Genomic DNA, 19,694 nt, shown 5'->3' on the forward strand with positions numbered 1-19,694 from the left:
GTAACATGTCTTAATAATCACTTATTAAAACTGGCTAAGGTCGGAAAGTTTTCTTCATTTGATAAGGTATTAATAATTCTTATTTAAGCCAAGCGCTACCAGACAGCAGGGTACTCATCTACCCGCTAGCAGCCTGCGTCGTATCAGCGCTCAACTCGTCTCAAGGTCACCTCGAAAGGCGGCAGCGGGAACCAGACATACGTCACACGGAGAGATTTCCCGGCATTCATATTTAAGCGTCGCGTTTTTGCGCGCTTGAAATTTTTCACTTTTCATTTAAAGGCGAAAAATAGATATCGTCATTTAAAAATCTAAAAGCGTGAAATACGTACTCCAGGAGTAATAATCTTTCGATTAAGGCAATAAAAAAATAATAGGAAATCACCCTATTCCTGCCAAAAAATTCCAGTAACAGTTAATAATATAAAATTTTGAACTTTAATGCTATTCCAGACTCTACTTACAAAATTTGAGCAAAAGCTGGAATGTACAATACGAGGGTTCAAATACCTTGTGAAACTTAACGGTCACGGTTGTTTTTTCGCCATCATTCTACTCCTTAATTCTTCGGTCAATGCTGTTCTTTTTTGTCCGCCTTCTCGGATAATTACTGCGTTTCGAAGCCATAACACCGTGCTTAAAAATTGTTGTTTTATACAATTTGATTTTGGTTCCATAGGGCGAGTCATAAAAAAAAGTGTTCTCTGTCATCATCAAAACTTATCCCGCCTTTCTTAGAGATTCTTAGCGACGCGACGGCCATGACGGGAACTAATAGAGTGGTTTCCTATAATTTTTTTATTGCCTAAATCGAAAGATTATTACTCCTGGAGCAGGTATTTCACGCTTTTACATTTTTAGTTGACGATATCTATTTTTCTCGATTAAATGAAAAGTGAAAATTTTCAAGCGCGCGAAAACGCGACGGCTAAGTATGAATGCTGGGAAAACTCCGTGAGACGTCATTCTGGTTCCCGCTCTCGCCGTGTGAGGTGACCTTGAGGCAAGGCTTTGAGCGCTAATACGATGCAGGCAGCTAGCAGGTAGCAGAGTACCCTGCTAGCAGGTAGCACTTGACTTAAATAAGGATTATTAATACCTTATCAAACGAAGGAAACTTTCCGACCTTAGGCAGTTTCAATGGGTGATAATTAAGACATGTTTCCCTGAGTTCTGTGCCACATGCATGCATTGGTAACCTCAGACGATGTATAACTCCTATCTACTCGTGTAGAAACTAGGTCCCTGTGACGTCACGTGGAGTGGCATTGCATGGGCGCCAATCTGGCCTTTTTCAAATGCCCTTAAAATTGATCATTGCCATTCGTCTAAACTGGGATTTCTAAAACCAAATAATTTGTACATTATGAATACACTAATGGTGGGCAACGAATCGCAATCAATGCCTTTCATTTTCTTTGATGAAGGAAACTACCCTATTGATGATGTGGCGGGAAATGCTGGATCCGGGACGGATGAGGTGAAGACGGTGAATCGGGCGTGGCCGGCATCCACGACTCCATCGCCCGGTCCCAGTCATTCGCTCACCCCGGCGACCGTCCCCAGAGAATAACCAGAGCGGAAACGGAGGGGATCCTTTGCTGCGAGGGAATTGGCTTAATCCATTGTAGCTCCTTCGCAGAGCTACAATGGATTAAGTCATTTTCAGCTTCTCCTCACTTCCGCTTGAATTCGTTAACACTGACAACACTTCGCAGTACATTTTTGTTCATATTTTAATTTTTACTATCCAAGTATCTTACAGATAAGGTTAGGTATTGAATTTTCCTTTTATAATACAATTTGCGCGATCCCCCGACGAGCTGTAGGAGGATCCTGCAAAGGAATTCACTTAAATAATGAAATTCTTCGCAGCACATTTTTGTGCATACTTTAATTTTTACTATCCTACTGTTTAAGGCAGATATTAAATGAATATTTATCTTGACCACAATTTATTTGAACATTTTTGTGGATCATGAGGTTAGTAAATAAAATTCTTTAATTCTTTGCCAACATTTCGACAGTTACTTAATCATCCCCGGGGCTTAGAACTTCATTAAGAGATAAATAAGCAACCATACCGTAACCAACAAAACAACCAGCCGTAACTTGGCGTTGGGGGAGGGAGTTCGGAAATGGATCAGATTGGCACACCATACCGGGAAGCGAAGCAAAGCAAGTCCAATGTGCAATAGTTAAAGAAACCTGTTAGAGATCGTTACTTATGCTATTATTAAATTGTAAATGTTAATATATTATAGAGACCAAATTAAAACTATGACATAATTCGTAATCTCGAGCGTGAATTCATGAAATTGACTTAAATAATCAAATGTAAAAAAACTTGACGTGGCACGTCATCTGGTGATTACGTGCCACTTCGAAACCTGGGTCGTACAGTATCAAATGTATGTGGAATTACAAAGTTTTTCACATTTCATTATATAAAACTACTAAATTTTATTACTGTATTTCAACAAAATTTGAATGCCTCACCTTCGATATAAACGAGTATGTTTCGATATCTCAGAGCTGTAACATGAATATTTATATTCAGGACCCTAGATGGGGGAGTCCTATCCCCCACGTAGTGACTACAGTGCGCCATTACGAATGAACTAAGGAACCTAAAAACCTGCGAAAACCTACTGAGAAAGAGCTAACGTAAACCTGGGTATAAGAGTGTAAGAGTTGTAGAGATGTGTGCTTTACATTTCTTTGAAATATCTGTACTTATTTTTTTTTAATTTCAAAACGGAATTTACTTTCCGAATGTACCTCGCATTTATTTTTTGTATTATTAGGGCTCTGAATGGGGAAAGTATCCTAAGACAAGGTGGGTTCTATCCCCACATAGTGATGAATGTGGGGATGTGTGCACTCCATCACTATGAATGAAAGAAGGTATTTCCTTCCCTTTCATCTACTCTGTCAGCAAATGCTTACCTCATATCATCCTTAACAATTAGCATGATGCCGATAATTTACGCCAAAACAGTCGGCAGTATCTCTCTCTGTCCCTGCGGATCTCAAAACTCCTCGATTCCATCCGCCCACCTCCCCGCATTCGAGTGAGTTAAGTGTCCCACATCCCATGGACCACCTCCCCGACCCCCCCGTGGCCACCTCAAATGGACTCGTCCAGACTCCCGCGTTGGGGGGTGGGGTGAGGATGGAGCAGACAGCAGCAGGAGGATTCGTATTCAGGAGCAGCGTGTCGCGGACCCCGGGTTAACGATTTGCTCTCCAAACTACTTCTCCTCCATCCACCTCACCCCCGTGTGACTAATTGCAACAGACAGACGCGGGCACATTCAAACGAAAATTATTTTAAATTATAACACAAAATTGAAATAAATTTTTATAAGAGACGTTTTATCGCGAAATAAAAAGAATACAATTAAATTTTTATTCAATCGACTTTGCAATGAACTTTGATGCAAACAAATTTGTTGTTTCCACTATAATTCTCGTTTCTTTAAATGATCGCAGCTGTGTCCTCGGAATTTGGTGGCCATTTTTGAACTAATGTCCATATTTTATTTTGAATACTGAAAAGCAATCGAGATAAAGTTAGGATCATAAAAAAATGTTAGAATATTGCACTGCCATCTGGTTCTGAGTTATCCTGAAAACTTCAGCGTGGTGGATAGTCGAAAATTGGGTTGAAACTGCGTTGCAAGAGTTCACACGGACAAGATGACAAATAACTAAGGGAAGCGCGAGTTTTATAAAAATGCTATGAAAATGAGCAAGGATTCGTTCACTCTAGGCAAACGAAAAATTGTGAACACTCATTATCTTTATTGTTTTTAGCAGTGATAAGATATACATGTGAGATACAAGAAAGGCGGAACATCGACCGGCTTCTTCAGAAAGAATTATTTATTTCATGTTCAGGATGATTCCACGCTGGCTAATCCGTAGTCCGCGGATCAAAACATGCCAGGGTTGGATTCAGCATTTTAGGCTATGTCAGGTCACTCTGGGAATGAATAAATTTGTCAATCTGATAAGTTAAAATAAATTTGAGGAGCGATTAGCAATTCAAAATATGCCGCTTGTTTCAACAAAGTTTTGATCAATATAGAATAAATAATTCCTACAACATATTTTCGATTTTCTTAACAAAAAAACATGTTTGTCTACGTATTTGTAATTCCCAGAGCTATTGACAGGCATATTCCATCTGAAGTATAAAAAAATTACGATTCGCGATTTGGTCTCTCGAGGCCCCTGGTACTTGTTAATTTCCTTCTCAGTAATAGTTACATATATAGTTAGGTGAGAGATATGGAGAGAGGAAATCATTTTCAATGTCTCTATGATGATTTCCATTTCATATCATAACACGTACTGTCTTTTCCATTACAGGCCGGCCTCAATGACCATGTGCATAATTGTTCGCTTTGCTACCCAGGAGGCCGTGAGTTCGAGCCCTACCTTGGGTGGGATTTAACCATTAAAAGAATGAATACATGCGTACGTCTGACTATCTTATTAATACATATGATTTTTTCGGGTTTAACCACGTGACTAAGTAACGGGGTCAGCTCTATGATTTCGGGTTTTGCCAACTAATAAAAAATTTTGTGGAAAGTCAGAGACATATTTTCTCTTCTGGATCACAAAATCATTTTAAAAAAGGACCGATTGGTTACAAATATGGTTGTTATTAATACATAAAATGTTTACATTACTATAAAAAATCCGTTTGTCTTACTTCAATTTGAACGGCAAGCTAGTTAAAAATCAAAGGAAGCTAAAACTCCGCTCTCAAAAGAGTCTCTTGACCCGTAAAGCTAATTTAACGGAGACACTCAAGACCTTCTTCGACCAAGAAGAAAGTAGAAAATTGATCCACTCTCCGTATGCCCTCCTGAGGCACTCGGAAAAGTTGTCGTTTGTCATTTCCGCTATTATTGTTATTGATGGAAGGCAGTAAGATATATGGTGGCAGAATTATATTCACCATTTTAAAAATATTTCCTCAGTTCACCTCGGAACATGACTAACATCTTATATTCTATAAATAGTTCGCCTATGTAGATGTGAGGATGATTCCTAGCTGGCTAATCCAAATCTTTTGAGCCATAAAATACATACCTGCGCAGGTATATATTTTACCACTCAGATCTAACAAACTGCATTGTATGAGAGAATTCTTCTTTTCATAGCGCTTCAAACGTAATAAATGATGACAGTAATTCCACCGTTTGGTGTCACTTTTCGTCAGTCCTTTTCCTAAGCGAATTGTAAATCCTGAAAAAAATGATTTATCTACCCCTATATTAATTACAATCGAGATTTTTATATCACACAGGGGATTAAAAAGAAAAGAGAATTTTTATAGGAAAACACTCTAGCTATAGTGAAAATGATAGCAGATATGTTATTAAACCAAGCTTTGAATAAAATTGAATTCTGAATTCATTGTTCGTCAACAATGGTATGACGTATTCTCACTTTTCCAGGCAAATTCAATCGATTTCTGCTACTTTAGTATGATTATCATTCGAAATACTACGTCCATATTATATTCAGATACATTATTTACTCTGATGACGGTTCCGAGGCACTCCCGCTAAGTTTTGCAATGAATCCCTTGAATCCTTTCCCTTTATTTGACGTTTGTACGTAGACACCCGGATAAAGCGAACAACTTGTACAGAAATTACCTGTAACCGTTAGGGACACAAAACGCTTCTATGGAAAATTTTGGGCGTAACTTTTTTGATTGGTGAAAATTAACAAATTCGTAAAATTTTGGTGAAAATTGGGATTTATATTATTTTTTGCGATAGTATGACTTGAAAAATATTATATCCCACTGACAGGCAGTGAAAAAAAAACAGAAAACAACGCAGCCAAACCTTTTCGATGTTTTTCTCTAATATTATATGATACTCCATTCATCATTGAAGGTTGAAGGAGTACCAAATATCAGGGAACATTTCCCCAAACCCTTCTGAGGGTGCTAACACGCGAGAAAAACTAGGCGAGGTTAACATTCTTTGCGGGTCACGATATGGAGAGTGACCGAAATGGCTGATGGGAAAAGGTAATGAGGAGTGTTACAAGGGGAACTGCACGGTCTTCCAGACGCTTCCACCGGCCTTACACGGGAAGAAAACACGGACTGAAGTTCGCGTGGCCGAATCGCGGATCTGATTTAGAGTCCGATAAGTATTCCCGTTGGCTTCGTTATATATATATATGGGTAGAAACGATAATGCGGACATATTCTAAGCACAAAGTGTGCTCTGAAAGGTGGATAAACGTGTATGAAATACGCGACCAACGGCCAGGAGTTATCTCAGAAAAAATACATAGACTCACAAGCACCATAATTTATTTAAGACCTTAAACACAGCCAGCAATCCTACTTTAAAGAACTAACAAATTTAATTTTAATTAACGCACAAACTTTGGAATAAAGAACACGGATTTCCATTGGCTGATAAGCATGTTTAGAAATAGTTTAAAATGGTGGGGAAATGTTAAAAATAGCAGAAAGGTATATTTTTATCTCCTGAATTATTTATTACATCAGAAAATGGGTGACACTTAGATGAAAATAACTTCACCGATTGCATACCATTGATATAAAAAATATCGCTAAAATAGTGTGTTATCACTTGATTCAAAGGTATTTTGACATAGTTATTTATTTTATCACTCCGAAAAGTGAGTGAAATAAAGCGCATAAGATTTAACGTCAAAGCAGACTTATTTTTATTGAAATTATCATTTAATTTAAACAAATTTTGATAAGAATAAGTTGGTTCGAAAAATAATTTAAATCGTCTTCTCTTCTCTCGCCGGTTAAAAGCAACTGAGGCAGGCGAGATGTAGTGGAATTACATCCTGATGTAATGAAAAAGAGAGATGACAATGTTTCCACAAATATATATGGCAATGTACTACGCCTTTTGACCGTTAGGTCATTCTCAAATTCTCTCCATGGAAATGCAAAAGCCCTCCTTTTCATAAATCTCTGAACGATCTAAGTTCAAAGAATTACTAAATGTAGTAACCACACAAAGGAAAATAAAATGATGTTCCCTATAGATTAAAATGTATTCGCGCATACACCAAAATTAACTTCCTCTTCACGGAAAATGAAACGAGAAAAAACGAATTTGGCAAGGTGGTTGAACTCGAAAACGTGTGTCTACTTCACGAAGGGGTAGCTATTTTTACCAAATCCCCAGATACATCAATTGAAAAGGCACATATAAATCCGCAAATCGTCTTATATTTCCCACTCTCTTGGGAGAAAGGGCTTGTCAGAAAATGCAGATAAATTTATTAGGAGTGAATCATACTAATTAAGATATCTAATAAGCCAGATTAATGAAGTGTGTGTGCCTGATGTAGAAGAATGCCACTCATGACATGTCCATTTTATGCTAATATTTTTGTTTGCTACTGCAGTTTTGCAAGCGCTAGTTCAGGACATAAGATACAGTTCCCGGTGTATTTCGGAGGAAATCTTTGATATTCAACATTATGAAAATTACTTATATATTTCCACACTTATTTATTCCAACTGTCCCATGGTTCGGCACATAATGCCATTTTCAAGGCATTGTGTGCCTAAACCCGGGTCGCTTGGAATAAATAAGGGTGAAAATTAACAGGTATATTTCATTATATTAAATTTTCTTTTTTATATTATCTTAACCTCATTTAATTAATGATTAAATTCTTCCTGGAGTCTAGGTCCTACAGTATAATATGACCTATACTCCAGGAATTACTTAATAATTATATTAAATTAGATAGGTCAGCAGTTTTTTTGTCGTAAGAATGAGGAAATGTTAAGGATAGGAACATAAATCTTTTTAAAAAAGATACAAGAAGGAAAAATACAAGAGATATGAAGTAAAATATTTTGCACTTCCCACATAAAAATATATTATACTACAGGCGACATGTTTCGCTGCACTGCAGCATTATCAAGACTCATTGCGCTGCAGTGCAGCGAAACATGTCGGCTGTAGTTTAATAAATTTTTATGTGGAAAGTGCAAAGTGTTTTACTTAATATCTCATAATGGATCTCCACAAAGTATCTGCCTCATCCATCCAATTCGAAAAATACAAGGTTTGGGTTGGTTATCAGAAGGAATTATTAGCAAGGAGGAAATAATTACTCATGGGATGGTGGATGGAAACTGAGGAGGGTGAAGAAATAGGAACGATATGCTCTCGGACGTTACGTGATGGCAAATAAAAAAATATCATGAGACAAATAGTGCACAGAATAATGGAGGTTAGAGGGACAGAGCTAATCTTGGGTCCGTTTTAGGGATATAGCTGGAACATATTAATGAAATGTTCGGATTTGTATTTAACTTTGCCAACGTATTTTATCCAGTGATAGCCGAAGATATGAGGGAAAAACACAATTTACACACTGTAATAGATATTGTTAAATGTATTTTTAATTGGTAGTAAATTAGAGCATGACATACATTGGTGCACTGTTGAATGAAAAGTGACTAAATCAAAGTTTAACTCAAAATACAATTAATACGTAAAATAAGATTTATAAGGCTTCCATGAAAAATCGACGAAATCAACCGATTAAAGTCTCAAAACAATACGTTTAAATGGCATTCGTTACTGATGCAACAGACAATAGTTAATTCAAATCATGTTTCCATGGAAATAACATTAAAATATTAGAGCTATTACAATACAGAGTCCATATTCAGACCGGATGAATATATATGAATATCTAATCTATTATGCAATACAGGTCTAGAAGTTTCTTAACGTAACGATTAATCATGACTTTCACAGAATACTGATATTCACCAACCATAAGAACCATATCATTCTATCTCAACTAGTCTCTTCCCTTGTGTCTTTTTTGAGGTAATACATCCGAAAATGATTGCGTTACTACTTGTATGTTACGTCAGAAGATCGTGTTGTTAAACATTATTGTAAAAGCGATCATAAAAGATGAGATGTCTTTTTCTCATGTTAGAATGAGAATCTTAATTATTGTTGGATTGAAATAAATAAATTAGTTAAAAGTCAATAGTTAATTCAAATCATGTTTCCACGAAGATAAAAATAGAATGTGCTATCCCTTTCTTCCTCCCACTTCTATGAGAATACAGAGTTCATATTCAGACCGGATATATATCTAATCTGTTATGCAATACAGGTCTAGAACTTTCTTAACGTAACTATTAATCCGGACTTTCTGAGAATACTGATATTCACCAACCATCAGAACCATTTCATTCTATCTCAACTAGTCTTCCCTTGTCTTTTTTCGTGAGGTATAGTATCCGAAAGTTTTTGCGTTACTACTTGTATGTGACGTCAGAAAATCGTGTTGTTAAACATTCATTGTAAATGTGATCATAAAATATGAGGTCTTGCTCTCATGTTAGAATGAGAATCCTAATTATTTTTGGATTAAAATACATACACTTTTGCGAACCTGAGGGTTTCAATCCGCTTGTAAACCGTTCACAACAACTCAACCTGGCGCAACTTGACTGAGAGCAAGCTTTGGTGTCAATAACACCCTCGGAAAAATACTGACGCCGCCGTGGCCGTCCGTTCATTTATGACGCTGCGGTATCTGATCCCAATATCGGCAGCGGCGGACGTCGCATTCGATTGAGCGTTTCCAGGAAAGGAAGAGACGCCCGCGTCACGATGGGAACAAAAGCAGAGGAGCCACAGCGCCATTGGAGGCGAGCGGTTTGTTTTTTCGATCCCTCGAGAACAAAAGACGAATGAGAGGCGCCCGGGAGTCAAATGCAGGTGTTCCACCATTGACGATCACGGAAAGGGGGAAAAATACTCAATTAAGAGAGCGAAAAAGAGATAAATCTCATAATTCAAGCATAAGCGACGGATTTGGAGGTTTTCGTGACGATATCTGTTGTAAACGCGGAAATTAGTGTGCAGGGGAGCCATAATAAGTGTTTTTTGAGCATTGACATTTTTAATGATTTATTTTTTATCCAAATAAAAAATGTAATAGGTATCATTATGGTGAACAATTTAAATTACGTCTATTTTAATTAGAGAGAAAATCTTACTCTTGGAGTTGTATTCAGCCATTACGAAGAAAATGGTAAATACGACAAAATACGTAAAGTTTGATAAAGTATTATCGACAAAATTTTCTGATTGATTGCACCAAAAAATGCTTAGATACTGTTTTTACCCTCACTACTGACCATTAATTATTGCCGCGTTATTGTTAGTATGAGACGTCGGTAAATAGTAATTAATGCATTCAGGGACTTGTAAAAGTGATTTTAAAAGATGGAATTACTTGTTCTCAAGTAAAATTGAGAATCCGTCAGTCAAAAATACATAAAGTTTTGCAAACCACAGAGTTTGAATCAGCTTTAAAACGCAAAAGATTACAGCTAAGTTTCTATCCGCATCTAATCCTTCACACTACACTACTATAGAAAAACTTATCATATGTTCATACCAACGAGTCACTGGGTGTAGTGGGTTAGAAGTGTGCCGCATCGCTGATTTAGAAACTGATTCTGATGAATGGTGAAGGAGTCAGTAGGGTGGCGTTGCAGATACTCGGGTGGGTAGCACTTCAATATGTCGACAGGGAAATTCGTAGTGACGCACGACCAAAGACGGAAATAAATGAAGGAAATTTGAAATGGATCGGCCTGGGAAATAGGAGGCTACAGAAGGAAAGAGGGAAACCAATCCGAGAGCATAACCGAGGAATAGAGAGATAGGTAGATCACTGCAAAAAGAAACATGAATGAAGCAATCAGATCATTGATCACTGAGAGCGTGAAATTTTTCTACTCTTCATTGACCTCAGGTGATGTACAGAACGCAGTAAACCGATTCCTTTTCTACCCAGATACTTGACGCAATCGGAAATTCACCTATCCCGAAAACAAATAAGTGATCATGTTAAATTGCAAGTATGGTTTTATGTATAATATTTGTATTCTGCGCCAATGTGCTGGTTTTCGCTGATGATAATAACAGAAAGTTAGTGACTTTTTCAATGAAGAAATTATGATGCTCACTGACTGTTAAATGCTGAAAACACCATGCCCAACCTCAGCATACAATCGGATTCGTTTTTTTAATGGTTCAAAATAATCAATTATTAACAAATTCACGAGAAAATATACTAATAATAGGGCTTACAGAATCTGTTAAGTCGAGCATTCCCAGATTTTTTTAGAAAATGGCGTAATTTTAGAACAAAAAAGAAGTTGGTCACTATGATCATGAATCATGTGGGTCGATCGCTTTCTTGGATGTGATGAGAATATTTAAATCAACAGAAGGGATGTGTGAACAATCTTGCCCTAAAAATTCCCAAAAGAACGACGCTTAATCCAGTAGGCACTAATTTTCAATATTCATGTCGCCTCGAATTAGTCGACTAAAGAAATGAGAGGATAACTCCGGGGCAATGAGATAAACTAAAAGTTGAAGGTAAAAAGAGAAAAGTGAATTTTATAGAGAAGGCTCTTGTACAACTTATGAATGGTGCTGAACCAAAAGAACTAGTATTTAATTCCTTTTCCGGTCATTGAGTGCGTACGCTTGTAGGAAACTAAACCTAACGAAAAGTATTACCTTTTAACGTAATGGACATCAAACATCAATCTATATCTTGAAAATAAACCGTCATAGATACTGATGAACGCAAATTGCAAGGCAAAAAGTTCAGACGCTCTACTGGTTGTATCCATGGTAATCGAGGTTTCCGACCGATAAATATGAAAATGAAACATCATGGAACAAGTGAAGGAGGATAAATAAGATGTGAATTATGACGAATTTTGAGCAAATTTGGTATTTAATGGTAGTTAGATCTTAAGTTAGATCAAAATAAGTGGTTTAAACAACCCTAAAAATTACTAATTCACCCCGGAAACCACTGAATATATCGATGGATATTAGAGAACAAAAATTAAACCAATGTATGACATAATTCTCGATAAATAACGGTTTCGTACGTTCCACACTCTTTTTTTAAATTAAATTTCTCCAGATTTTGGCTTTTGGTATAATTAATAGTCCGGGACGGAGCGTATTTCTTTATTATACAGCTGCGGAGTAATATTAATATAACATATCATTAGCATTATTTATTTTTGTACATGTTTGGAAAGGAGATATCGCTAATTTAGGTTAATTAGCCATTGCTCGAGAACTCTTAGATATTTTTGGCAGTCAAAATCGGATTTGCCCCATTTCTAATTATAAATTGAATGAAATATTTCCCCAAAGTGACGAATTAGACATTACCTAATGATCATCTGATTATCACATTATTATGACTATTATTACACATTATTATAAAAATGATCACATCGTTATTTCCACTAAACTATACCGCAACGCTCCAACGACAATTTATCGAGGCAAAGCAATACCTTTCTATACCACGGAGATGAAAATCGGACGTTCAAGCCGGAACGATCCAGGCCATTTATAAGTAGCAGACACACACGGGTCTAAGAGAACAAAACACGGGCACCCACCTTGACGACTTCCTCGGCGTTCACGGGAGGGGGATTTTCCGGACTTTATCGTCCGTCTGCCCCCGGTGGCCTTCAACTCCTCTCCCGGGGAAGTGTTGCGTTGTCTTCGGGTAGAGGTCGCTGAAGATACAGCGCTCGTCCCTACCGTGGCGTAATAAGACCGTCGCGAAAGAGGGAGTTACCCCCTGACGATGGCCTCTTGTCTCTCGAAATCTCGTCGTGCGAAGACGACGTCGGTCTCCAAGTCTGCGATGTTTCCCAAAGTGCCGACGGCCCGAGGAGCTACAGGGGGCTTTTATAGCGTAGCGGGGGGATGAGAGGGGGTGATATAGGATGTGGAGAGAGAGGGAAACATAAAGGGCTTGTCTTGTTGAGGATCGATACGGGGATGCCAGTAGGGGGCGCGGGAGTGGAGGGCGGTAGTCTCCGGGAGAGGCGCCTGCGCCTTGGGCGCCAACGATACCCCTAACACACCCGGGGAAATGGGGTCTGACTGATAGTGAAGGACTTCACGTCGTCCGGACCACCGACAAAAGAATTGAGGAGGTGCGAACGTAGCACTCTTAACAGGTAGGCAATCAAAATCGTTGACAATTTACGATGCAAAAATTGTGAATTATGTACTCCTGATATGCAATGGCGATGGGTTCCGATTCCAAATTTAACCAGCAGTCAGCAAAAAAAAACATTTGGGGATGAACTTAGTAGCACTCTTAACAGGTAGGCAATCAAAATCGTTGACAATTTACGATGCAAAAATTGTGAATTATGTACTCCTGATATGCAATGGCGATGGGTTCCGATTCCAAATTTAACCAGCAGTCAGCAAAAAAAAACATTTGGGGATGAACTTAGTAGCACTCTTAACAGGTAGGCAAGCAAAAGCATTGATAGTTTCGGGGGGGTGGAATTTAAGAATTATATACTCCGAGTATACAATGGCAATGGGGTCTGATTCCTAACTGTCTCCAATGTCAGCAAAAAAACATTGGGGGTGTGAACTTATCACTATTAACAAGTAGCACTCAAAGGAATTAATAGTTTCCGTCGTAAAATTTACTAATAAAGTACTCCTCATGTACTATGGCAATGGGGACTGACTCAGGGGTGGATTTAATCTCTCAATTTTATCAAAAATTACTTAATTCTTATTAGTTTAACAGTTTTTGTATTCTTGGTAAGGGAAAAAGGGATTTTATATGCGAATGTATGACTGAAAGTCCCAATCGTGAGAGAATTATTAGTTGTATTTATCGTAGAGCGTGGCGCTCCCTAATATGTACCCCTCTCTCTTCCGGCGGAGGATATTACATTCTCCCCAAACCCAGGTCATGATCCTCCCCCCCTCAACAATTTGGTGCTGAATCCACCCCTGCTCTGACTCCAAATTTTCCCAATTATTAGCAAAAAAACACATTTGGGGTGTGAACTTAGCACTCTGAACAAGTAGTATCTACTCAAAGTAATAGATAACTTCCGAAGTAAAATTTATGAACTATATACACCTACGGTAAATGTGCATTGACTTTAGGTTCTGACTCCGCATTGTCCAAGCCGTCTCCAAAAAAAAGTTATAAATGTTAATTTGTTATTGTAGAAATCTTAAAAAGTATCACTAAAAATAACTGATCGTTTTCATCGTATAATTATTGAATTTTCAAATTTATATTGGCGATGGGGACTGACCCCACATTGTAGCAATTCGTCACAACCATCACCAATAACAAACAAAGGTGTTGTGAGGGTAACACAGTAAAAAAATCATGGATTGCGTATTTATAAATTTAAAAAAATTAATGGTATCTGACTCGGAGGATGAACCCCACGTTATCAGAATCCCTCCTGAATAAAGTAACCGTTGAAAAATACGTAAAACTAACAATAAGACACGTAGCAAGGTTTTCAAAGTAAAATTTAAAATTTATCTCTAAAAATGTGATAGAAACACTTAGCTGGTCTCAGTACGAGCGAAGAAAAGCTTTCCCATGACAATTAACCTGTCACGGCTTCAGCAGGCTGGTTTTAGGGGTTACTACCGCGTAGATTCATCTCTGCAGACGAGAGTTTCGCCGGCATTGCAGCAGGCTTCTTCAGGCTTCTTTAACTCCAACATCTCCTGCTTTTGCTTTACATCCTTCACTACCTGGTTCATTTATGGCATTCAAGGTCTTCCTTTTCCGTTCTCGCCATCTACTTGTCCATGGTACTACTAAAATATGCAATGGCTTACCTATTGTAGTTGTACCATGCAGGGGTGCACCTAGGAATTAAGGCTGGGAGGGATTTTAGGCGCAACTAATACTGGGGTGTCTGGGGGTTTGGCATACCCGCCAGGGTAATCGATGGTGCGGGGGCCCTCCCCAGAAAATGTTTTTGGAAAAATAGTGAGTTTTGCAGCTTTCTGAGGGATATTTTATAAATCCTTCGAATATTCTGTAAGTAATATTATTGTAATTAAGTAAAATGGATTTAACTATAAAAAAATTTCTCTGAGCTCTGGGGGGGTTTTATCCCCCAAAATCCCCCCTCGCTGCGCCACTGGTACCATGTACTTGTCCCTCCGCGATTTTCCTCATTAGGCTATCATGTCTCAAGATATGGCCTATAAGGTTTTTCCGTCTTCTTATCAAGGTTTTGATGAGGCTTTCCCCCAAATATTTTGAGAATTTCCTCATTATTAACTCGGTCGATCCATTTGACCCTCGTCATTGTTCTGTAGCACAATTCAAAGGCCTAGACCCTTGATTTTTCCGCTACTATCTTTTCCCATGGCACACTTCCGTAGGTAATTATACTCCAAATTATAGTCCAAAATATTATGATGAATTTTTTCCTTACTTCTAAGTTTAAATTTCCCGTTGTTAGTGGGTCTTTCTTCTCCTCGTCATTACCAACACAATAAAAAGGGGATGTGAACGAAGAAGCATTCTTAGCACTTTATACTATTAAGAAAGTATTCATTTGAAAAAAATTCAAATTTACAATTTTGAAATGGGAATTGTATTGGACTCCGAGGAAGAACTCTACGTTATTCACATCGTTCCCGAAGAAAAACGTCGTTGATTTCAACGTAATACTGAGGCACTCAATACTCCTGCGAATTGATAGTTTCTAAATTAAAATTGAATATTTTTTTCTTACTGTGTGATTTCACCATTTAGCTAACCTCAGTGACTGCGAGGGAAAGTTTTCTTACGTCAATCAACAGGTCACGGGTTCGCGTCCCGCCTATGGGTCGAAAGTAACTAGTTAGGGCGCGAATGGAACTGTTACCAATACCTCCTCCCATTGCAAGTAACAAACTCGGGAAAAGAGGGCAGACTCGAAGGAAGAAGTCCACTTCGCCAAAATCAAAACCAAAAAATGAGTGAACGAATCACTCCTAAAAAGCAGCACTTATTATTATTTATTGCTACTATGGTAACTTTATGTACTATTTACTGCTAACTTTGCAACGACTATGGAGTATTGCACGAGGTTGACCAAACCCTCACAAAAAAAGGATATAAGGAGTGAAAGAAAGATCATTAACAACAAGCACTCTATGCAATTGGTAGTTCCCAAAGTAAAATTTATGGACTACATTAATCAAAATTTGCGATGGCAATGGCTCTTACTCGCCTGGATTCCCACAAAAAAAGCAGCACATACGGTTTTAACGTTCAATGATGTACAACACTCACAATAATTGATAACTCAATACGTAACATTTTGTATTTATTTCTAAACTTGAAAGCCCCATCTGCCGGCCAGAATGGCAGCGGGGTAGTGTCCCTGTCTGCTAAATCCTTAGGTCACGAGTTCATGCCCAACCGAGTTGGAAATAAGTGTTCAGGGAATTGGTGTTTGTTATCAATAATCTTCACGCCCCCTCCTACTAGACATATACCCTGGTAATGGAGTCTGATTCGAAGTGATAAATTGACGTTGTTCGAACCGCCACCAAAAAATAACAAGATCGAGAATTTAAACTGAACGAAGTGGCACTTGGCACTCAAAATAATTGACAGCCTCGAAAAAGAGAACTTAGGCTAAATGTATAACGGCTCATTATCGCCACCTATGAATGAGTCTGTGCAGAATTCGCCAAAACGGAATCTCCATAATTTTGTTATCCCACAAGTATCAAGAAAGATTGATATTAATCAAATAGATTTAAACTCCAAATGGATTTGACAAAATGGTATATCTTTTAATGATAACCATACTGTCCTCATGAGAGAGCGTTTTTCTGTACTTAACAGTCCAAGTATAGCAATGAGCTAATTTTAAATTCACAATTATCTTAGGAATTCACAATCATCAAAGGAAAAGGAGTAACTAGGAAGTGCGAAGAAGTTTGACGAAAAGTTAACATCATAAATAAGAGGATATAACGACTTCATCGGAAACATTCTGAAATATGATGGTCTGTTGAACGATGGATGGAAATTGGAAAAGTGGATGCAAGAACAATAAAGGAAGGCCTTAGATAAAAATGTCCGAAATAGGTAATGATGAATGTGAGATAGAAAAGGTATGAAAGTGAGGAAACTGATTGGTAAGCAGTGACAAAACAGATCACGTTAACCGTAGATGCATTGACAAGGCAAAATGTAGCTTACAAACCCAAAGTTTTCTCATAAGGATTCATGAGGAGCCTGCCAAGGACAACTGGGGTCACCATGAGAGCATGCGCAACCAAAACCTTATCATGAATCAATGAATGCTGATCGGACCAACTGTCTCGATGATAATTTGTATAAAGGGGAGTAAATATTAACGTTTAGGTTCAAAGATAAAACCAATCACAGTATTGCAGACCAGAAAAAAATGATCATGTTGTTTTTTTTGCAAGAAATAGAGATAAACAGTTTATACTAATGAACTTTGGTTCTTACCTTGACTTGATACAATCTCTTAGATTCGGTCCCTTCACGAATTTCGGGAATTGATGTTGATCTCTGATTTTCCGGCTACACCAAGATGCTGTGAATACAAAGCTAACGAATTGACCGATTAAACTTCTAGGGCTCACTAAATTAGCTTACATACATCCCCAAGTTGAAGAACCATTGATATCTCTGATATCTAATACATTTACTGGCAACTGGAAATACAATCAAAGGTAGCGGTGAGTTAATCAAGAATGATTTCGACATCCATTAAAAATTGATTAGCTGTTAATCTTATTAGAAAATGAAAGTAATTATTTGTATTCTAAAGCCATAAAACAAAAAGCATCAAATTTCTCAGCTAGAGTAGCACTACTAACCATAGGCTACTGAATAAGTCTAAGATATGGTCACCATGTATCAATTTATCAGCTTCGTGAATAATGGTTTGTACTATGTACTTTATATTTACCTTTCAAATTAAGCCGAAAATGATCAATTAAAAAAACGGAACAAGTGACAACGGGACAATTTTATTTCAATTGTAGCACCAATAAACGAACATATGGTAACATATTAACTTAATGATAGCAAATCAGATGTTTCTTTTAATGCAGGAATGGTTTAAAATGCCTAAATATAACATCAATAAAATTACAAGTGTTTCCTTCGTGGACACTGAAGAATCAGTGATATATTTTTTTTTTATTAAGATAATTTATGAGTTAATTCGGCGGCATGGAGATAAAGCATTTAAAATATATCTGTGTATACAGCTCTATAGTTCGAATCTTCATTCTTTCAAAGATTCGAAAAGTCGCCATCAATGGATGGTATTTGAATTAATTCTCATAATCTTTCCATTCCTACAAGGTGAAGAAACGTCGCGTCGCACCTTGAAATTTATTCACCATGATATGTTATTAAGAAAAGATTGTAGATCTTTCCTCTGATGTCAATGAAGAAATCAGCGATAGAAGTTTACGAAAATTAATATATTTTGTGCGCTAATTTGGCTATAAGGAGATATATTATTAAAAATTTTACTGTGGATACATCTGCATGATTCAGATATTGATTCGGTCTTTCAAAGACTCGAGAACTCGCCATCAATGGATTCTACAATTTTCGTTTCAAGAAATAGAAATAAATTACGTGAAATCGGTATTTGAATTGATTCACGCAGTCTTAGAGTGGAACCCCTTTAACCATTCTACAACCTTCCTCCACACCAGCGAGATTTCCCGTTCCATTATTCTTCAATCCTTCCTCCCTCCCATTTTTCTCCTCTTCCCCATTACGCCACTTCCTCCGCTCCAATAGAACCTTTTCCTCCTTTCCTCCTTCACTCCTCCTCTTCTCTCCTTGTTTCCTTCGCATTTTGCCACCGTTTCCTCCTTTCACTCGCTATGCTTTCCCGATCAGACCACCTCCACTCTCTTCCGCCCTCTTTCACAAATTTATTTCCGTGCTTATTCGAGTGAGTACGTTGGAAGCGAGGGAGAAAACGGGTTGGGAAAGAAACGACTGAAATCACGATAATATATATTACCCTTTCAGTGATTCCACCCGTACGTTCGGTTAGGATTGGTGAGGGTAGAGCTCACCTCGACTTAGCCATGGGCGTGTGAATATCAGAGGAAGGCCAGTTTCTTTCCCTCGTCCACATCGCACTGCAAGGTATTTTTACACGCTTTTTCTTAACTTGCTTTGTCTGTTTATCTGTTTCATCGATGGAATCTTGTATTTCATTTAAAGCCCACTCTTCGTTGTCGGATCGGCTTGTTTCAGTACAATTTTCAGTACACATCAGAAACTGGATGGCAAGGCATTCTTAAACTATTCCTAGGTCTTCAGAGGCAGAATAAGGAAATTTTTCGATAAGTATAATTTGTATTAATTTCTCAGCTTCAGGATTATAATGGTTTCATCCTTTATCATACGGTGTAGTGGCTAAAAACGAAGAGAGAGCTCCCCCACCCCAAACAAATCGCATAAATTTATATCGATACCTCCACTCTACAATCGCTCAACAATCGCCCACCGATTCAAATCCGCTCATCTAGTAATACTAAGGCTACTAGATGAGCGGATTTGGTTCGGTGGGTGATTGTTGAGCGATTGTAGAGTGGAGGTATCGATATGACTAAGGCTTTGGCTTGGTTTACAATCTTTTCGCAGTGTGGATCAGAGAAATGTTTACTGCTATTATTAAATGCGCAAACGTTTCGCAATTTACGTCCAACATATTTTCTGTAAAAATTCCGCACGTTTAAAACCGGATGAAGTCC

General features: G+C 37.8%; 1 protein-coding gene across 2 annotated transcripts in view; it reads right to left on the minus strand.

The window, feature by feature from the left end:
• Positions 1–12,843, minus strand: part of LOC124153969 (spore wall protein 2) — a 107,603-nt gene extending 94,760 nt beyond the window's left edge. Inside the window, exon 1 of one of the 2 annotated variants that reach the window (XM_046527408.1) lies at positions 12,530–12,843. The gene's annotated coding sequence lies outside the window, so the exon portion shown is untranslated. The remainder of the gene's footprint in view (positions 1–12,529) is intronic. The other variant, XM_046527409.1, reaches the window with a different exon arrangement.
• Positions 12,844–19,694: the final 6,851 nt, after the last annotated feature.

This window comes from Ischnura elegans, chromosome 2 (genome assembly GCF_921293095.1).
Source record: "Ischnura elegans chromosome 2, ioIscEleg1.1, whole genome shotgun sequence".
Lineage (NCBI taxonomy): Eukaryota > Metazoa > Arthropoda > Insecta > Odonata > Coenagrionidae > Ischnura > Ischnura elegans.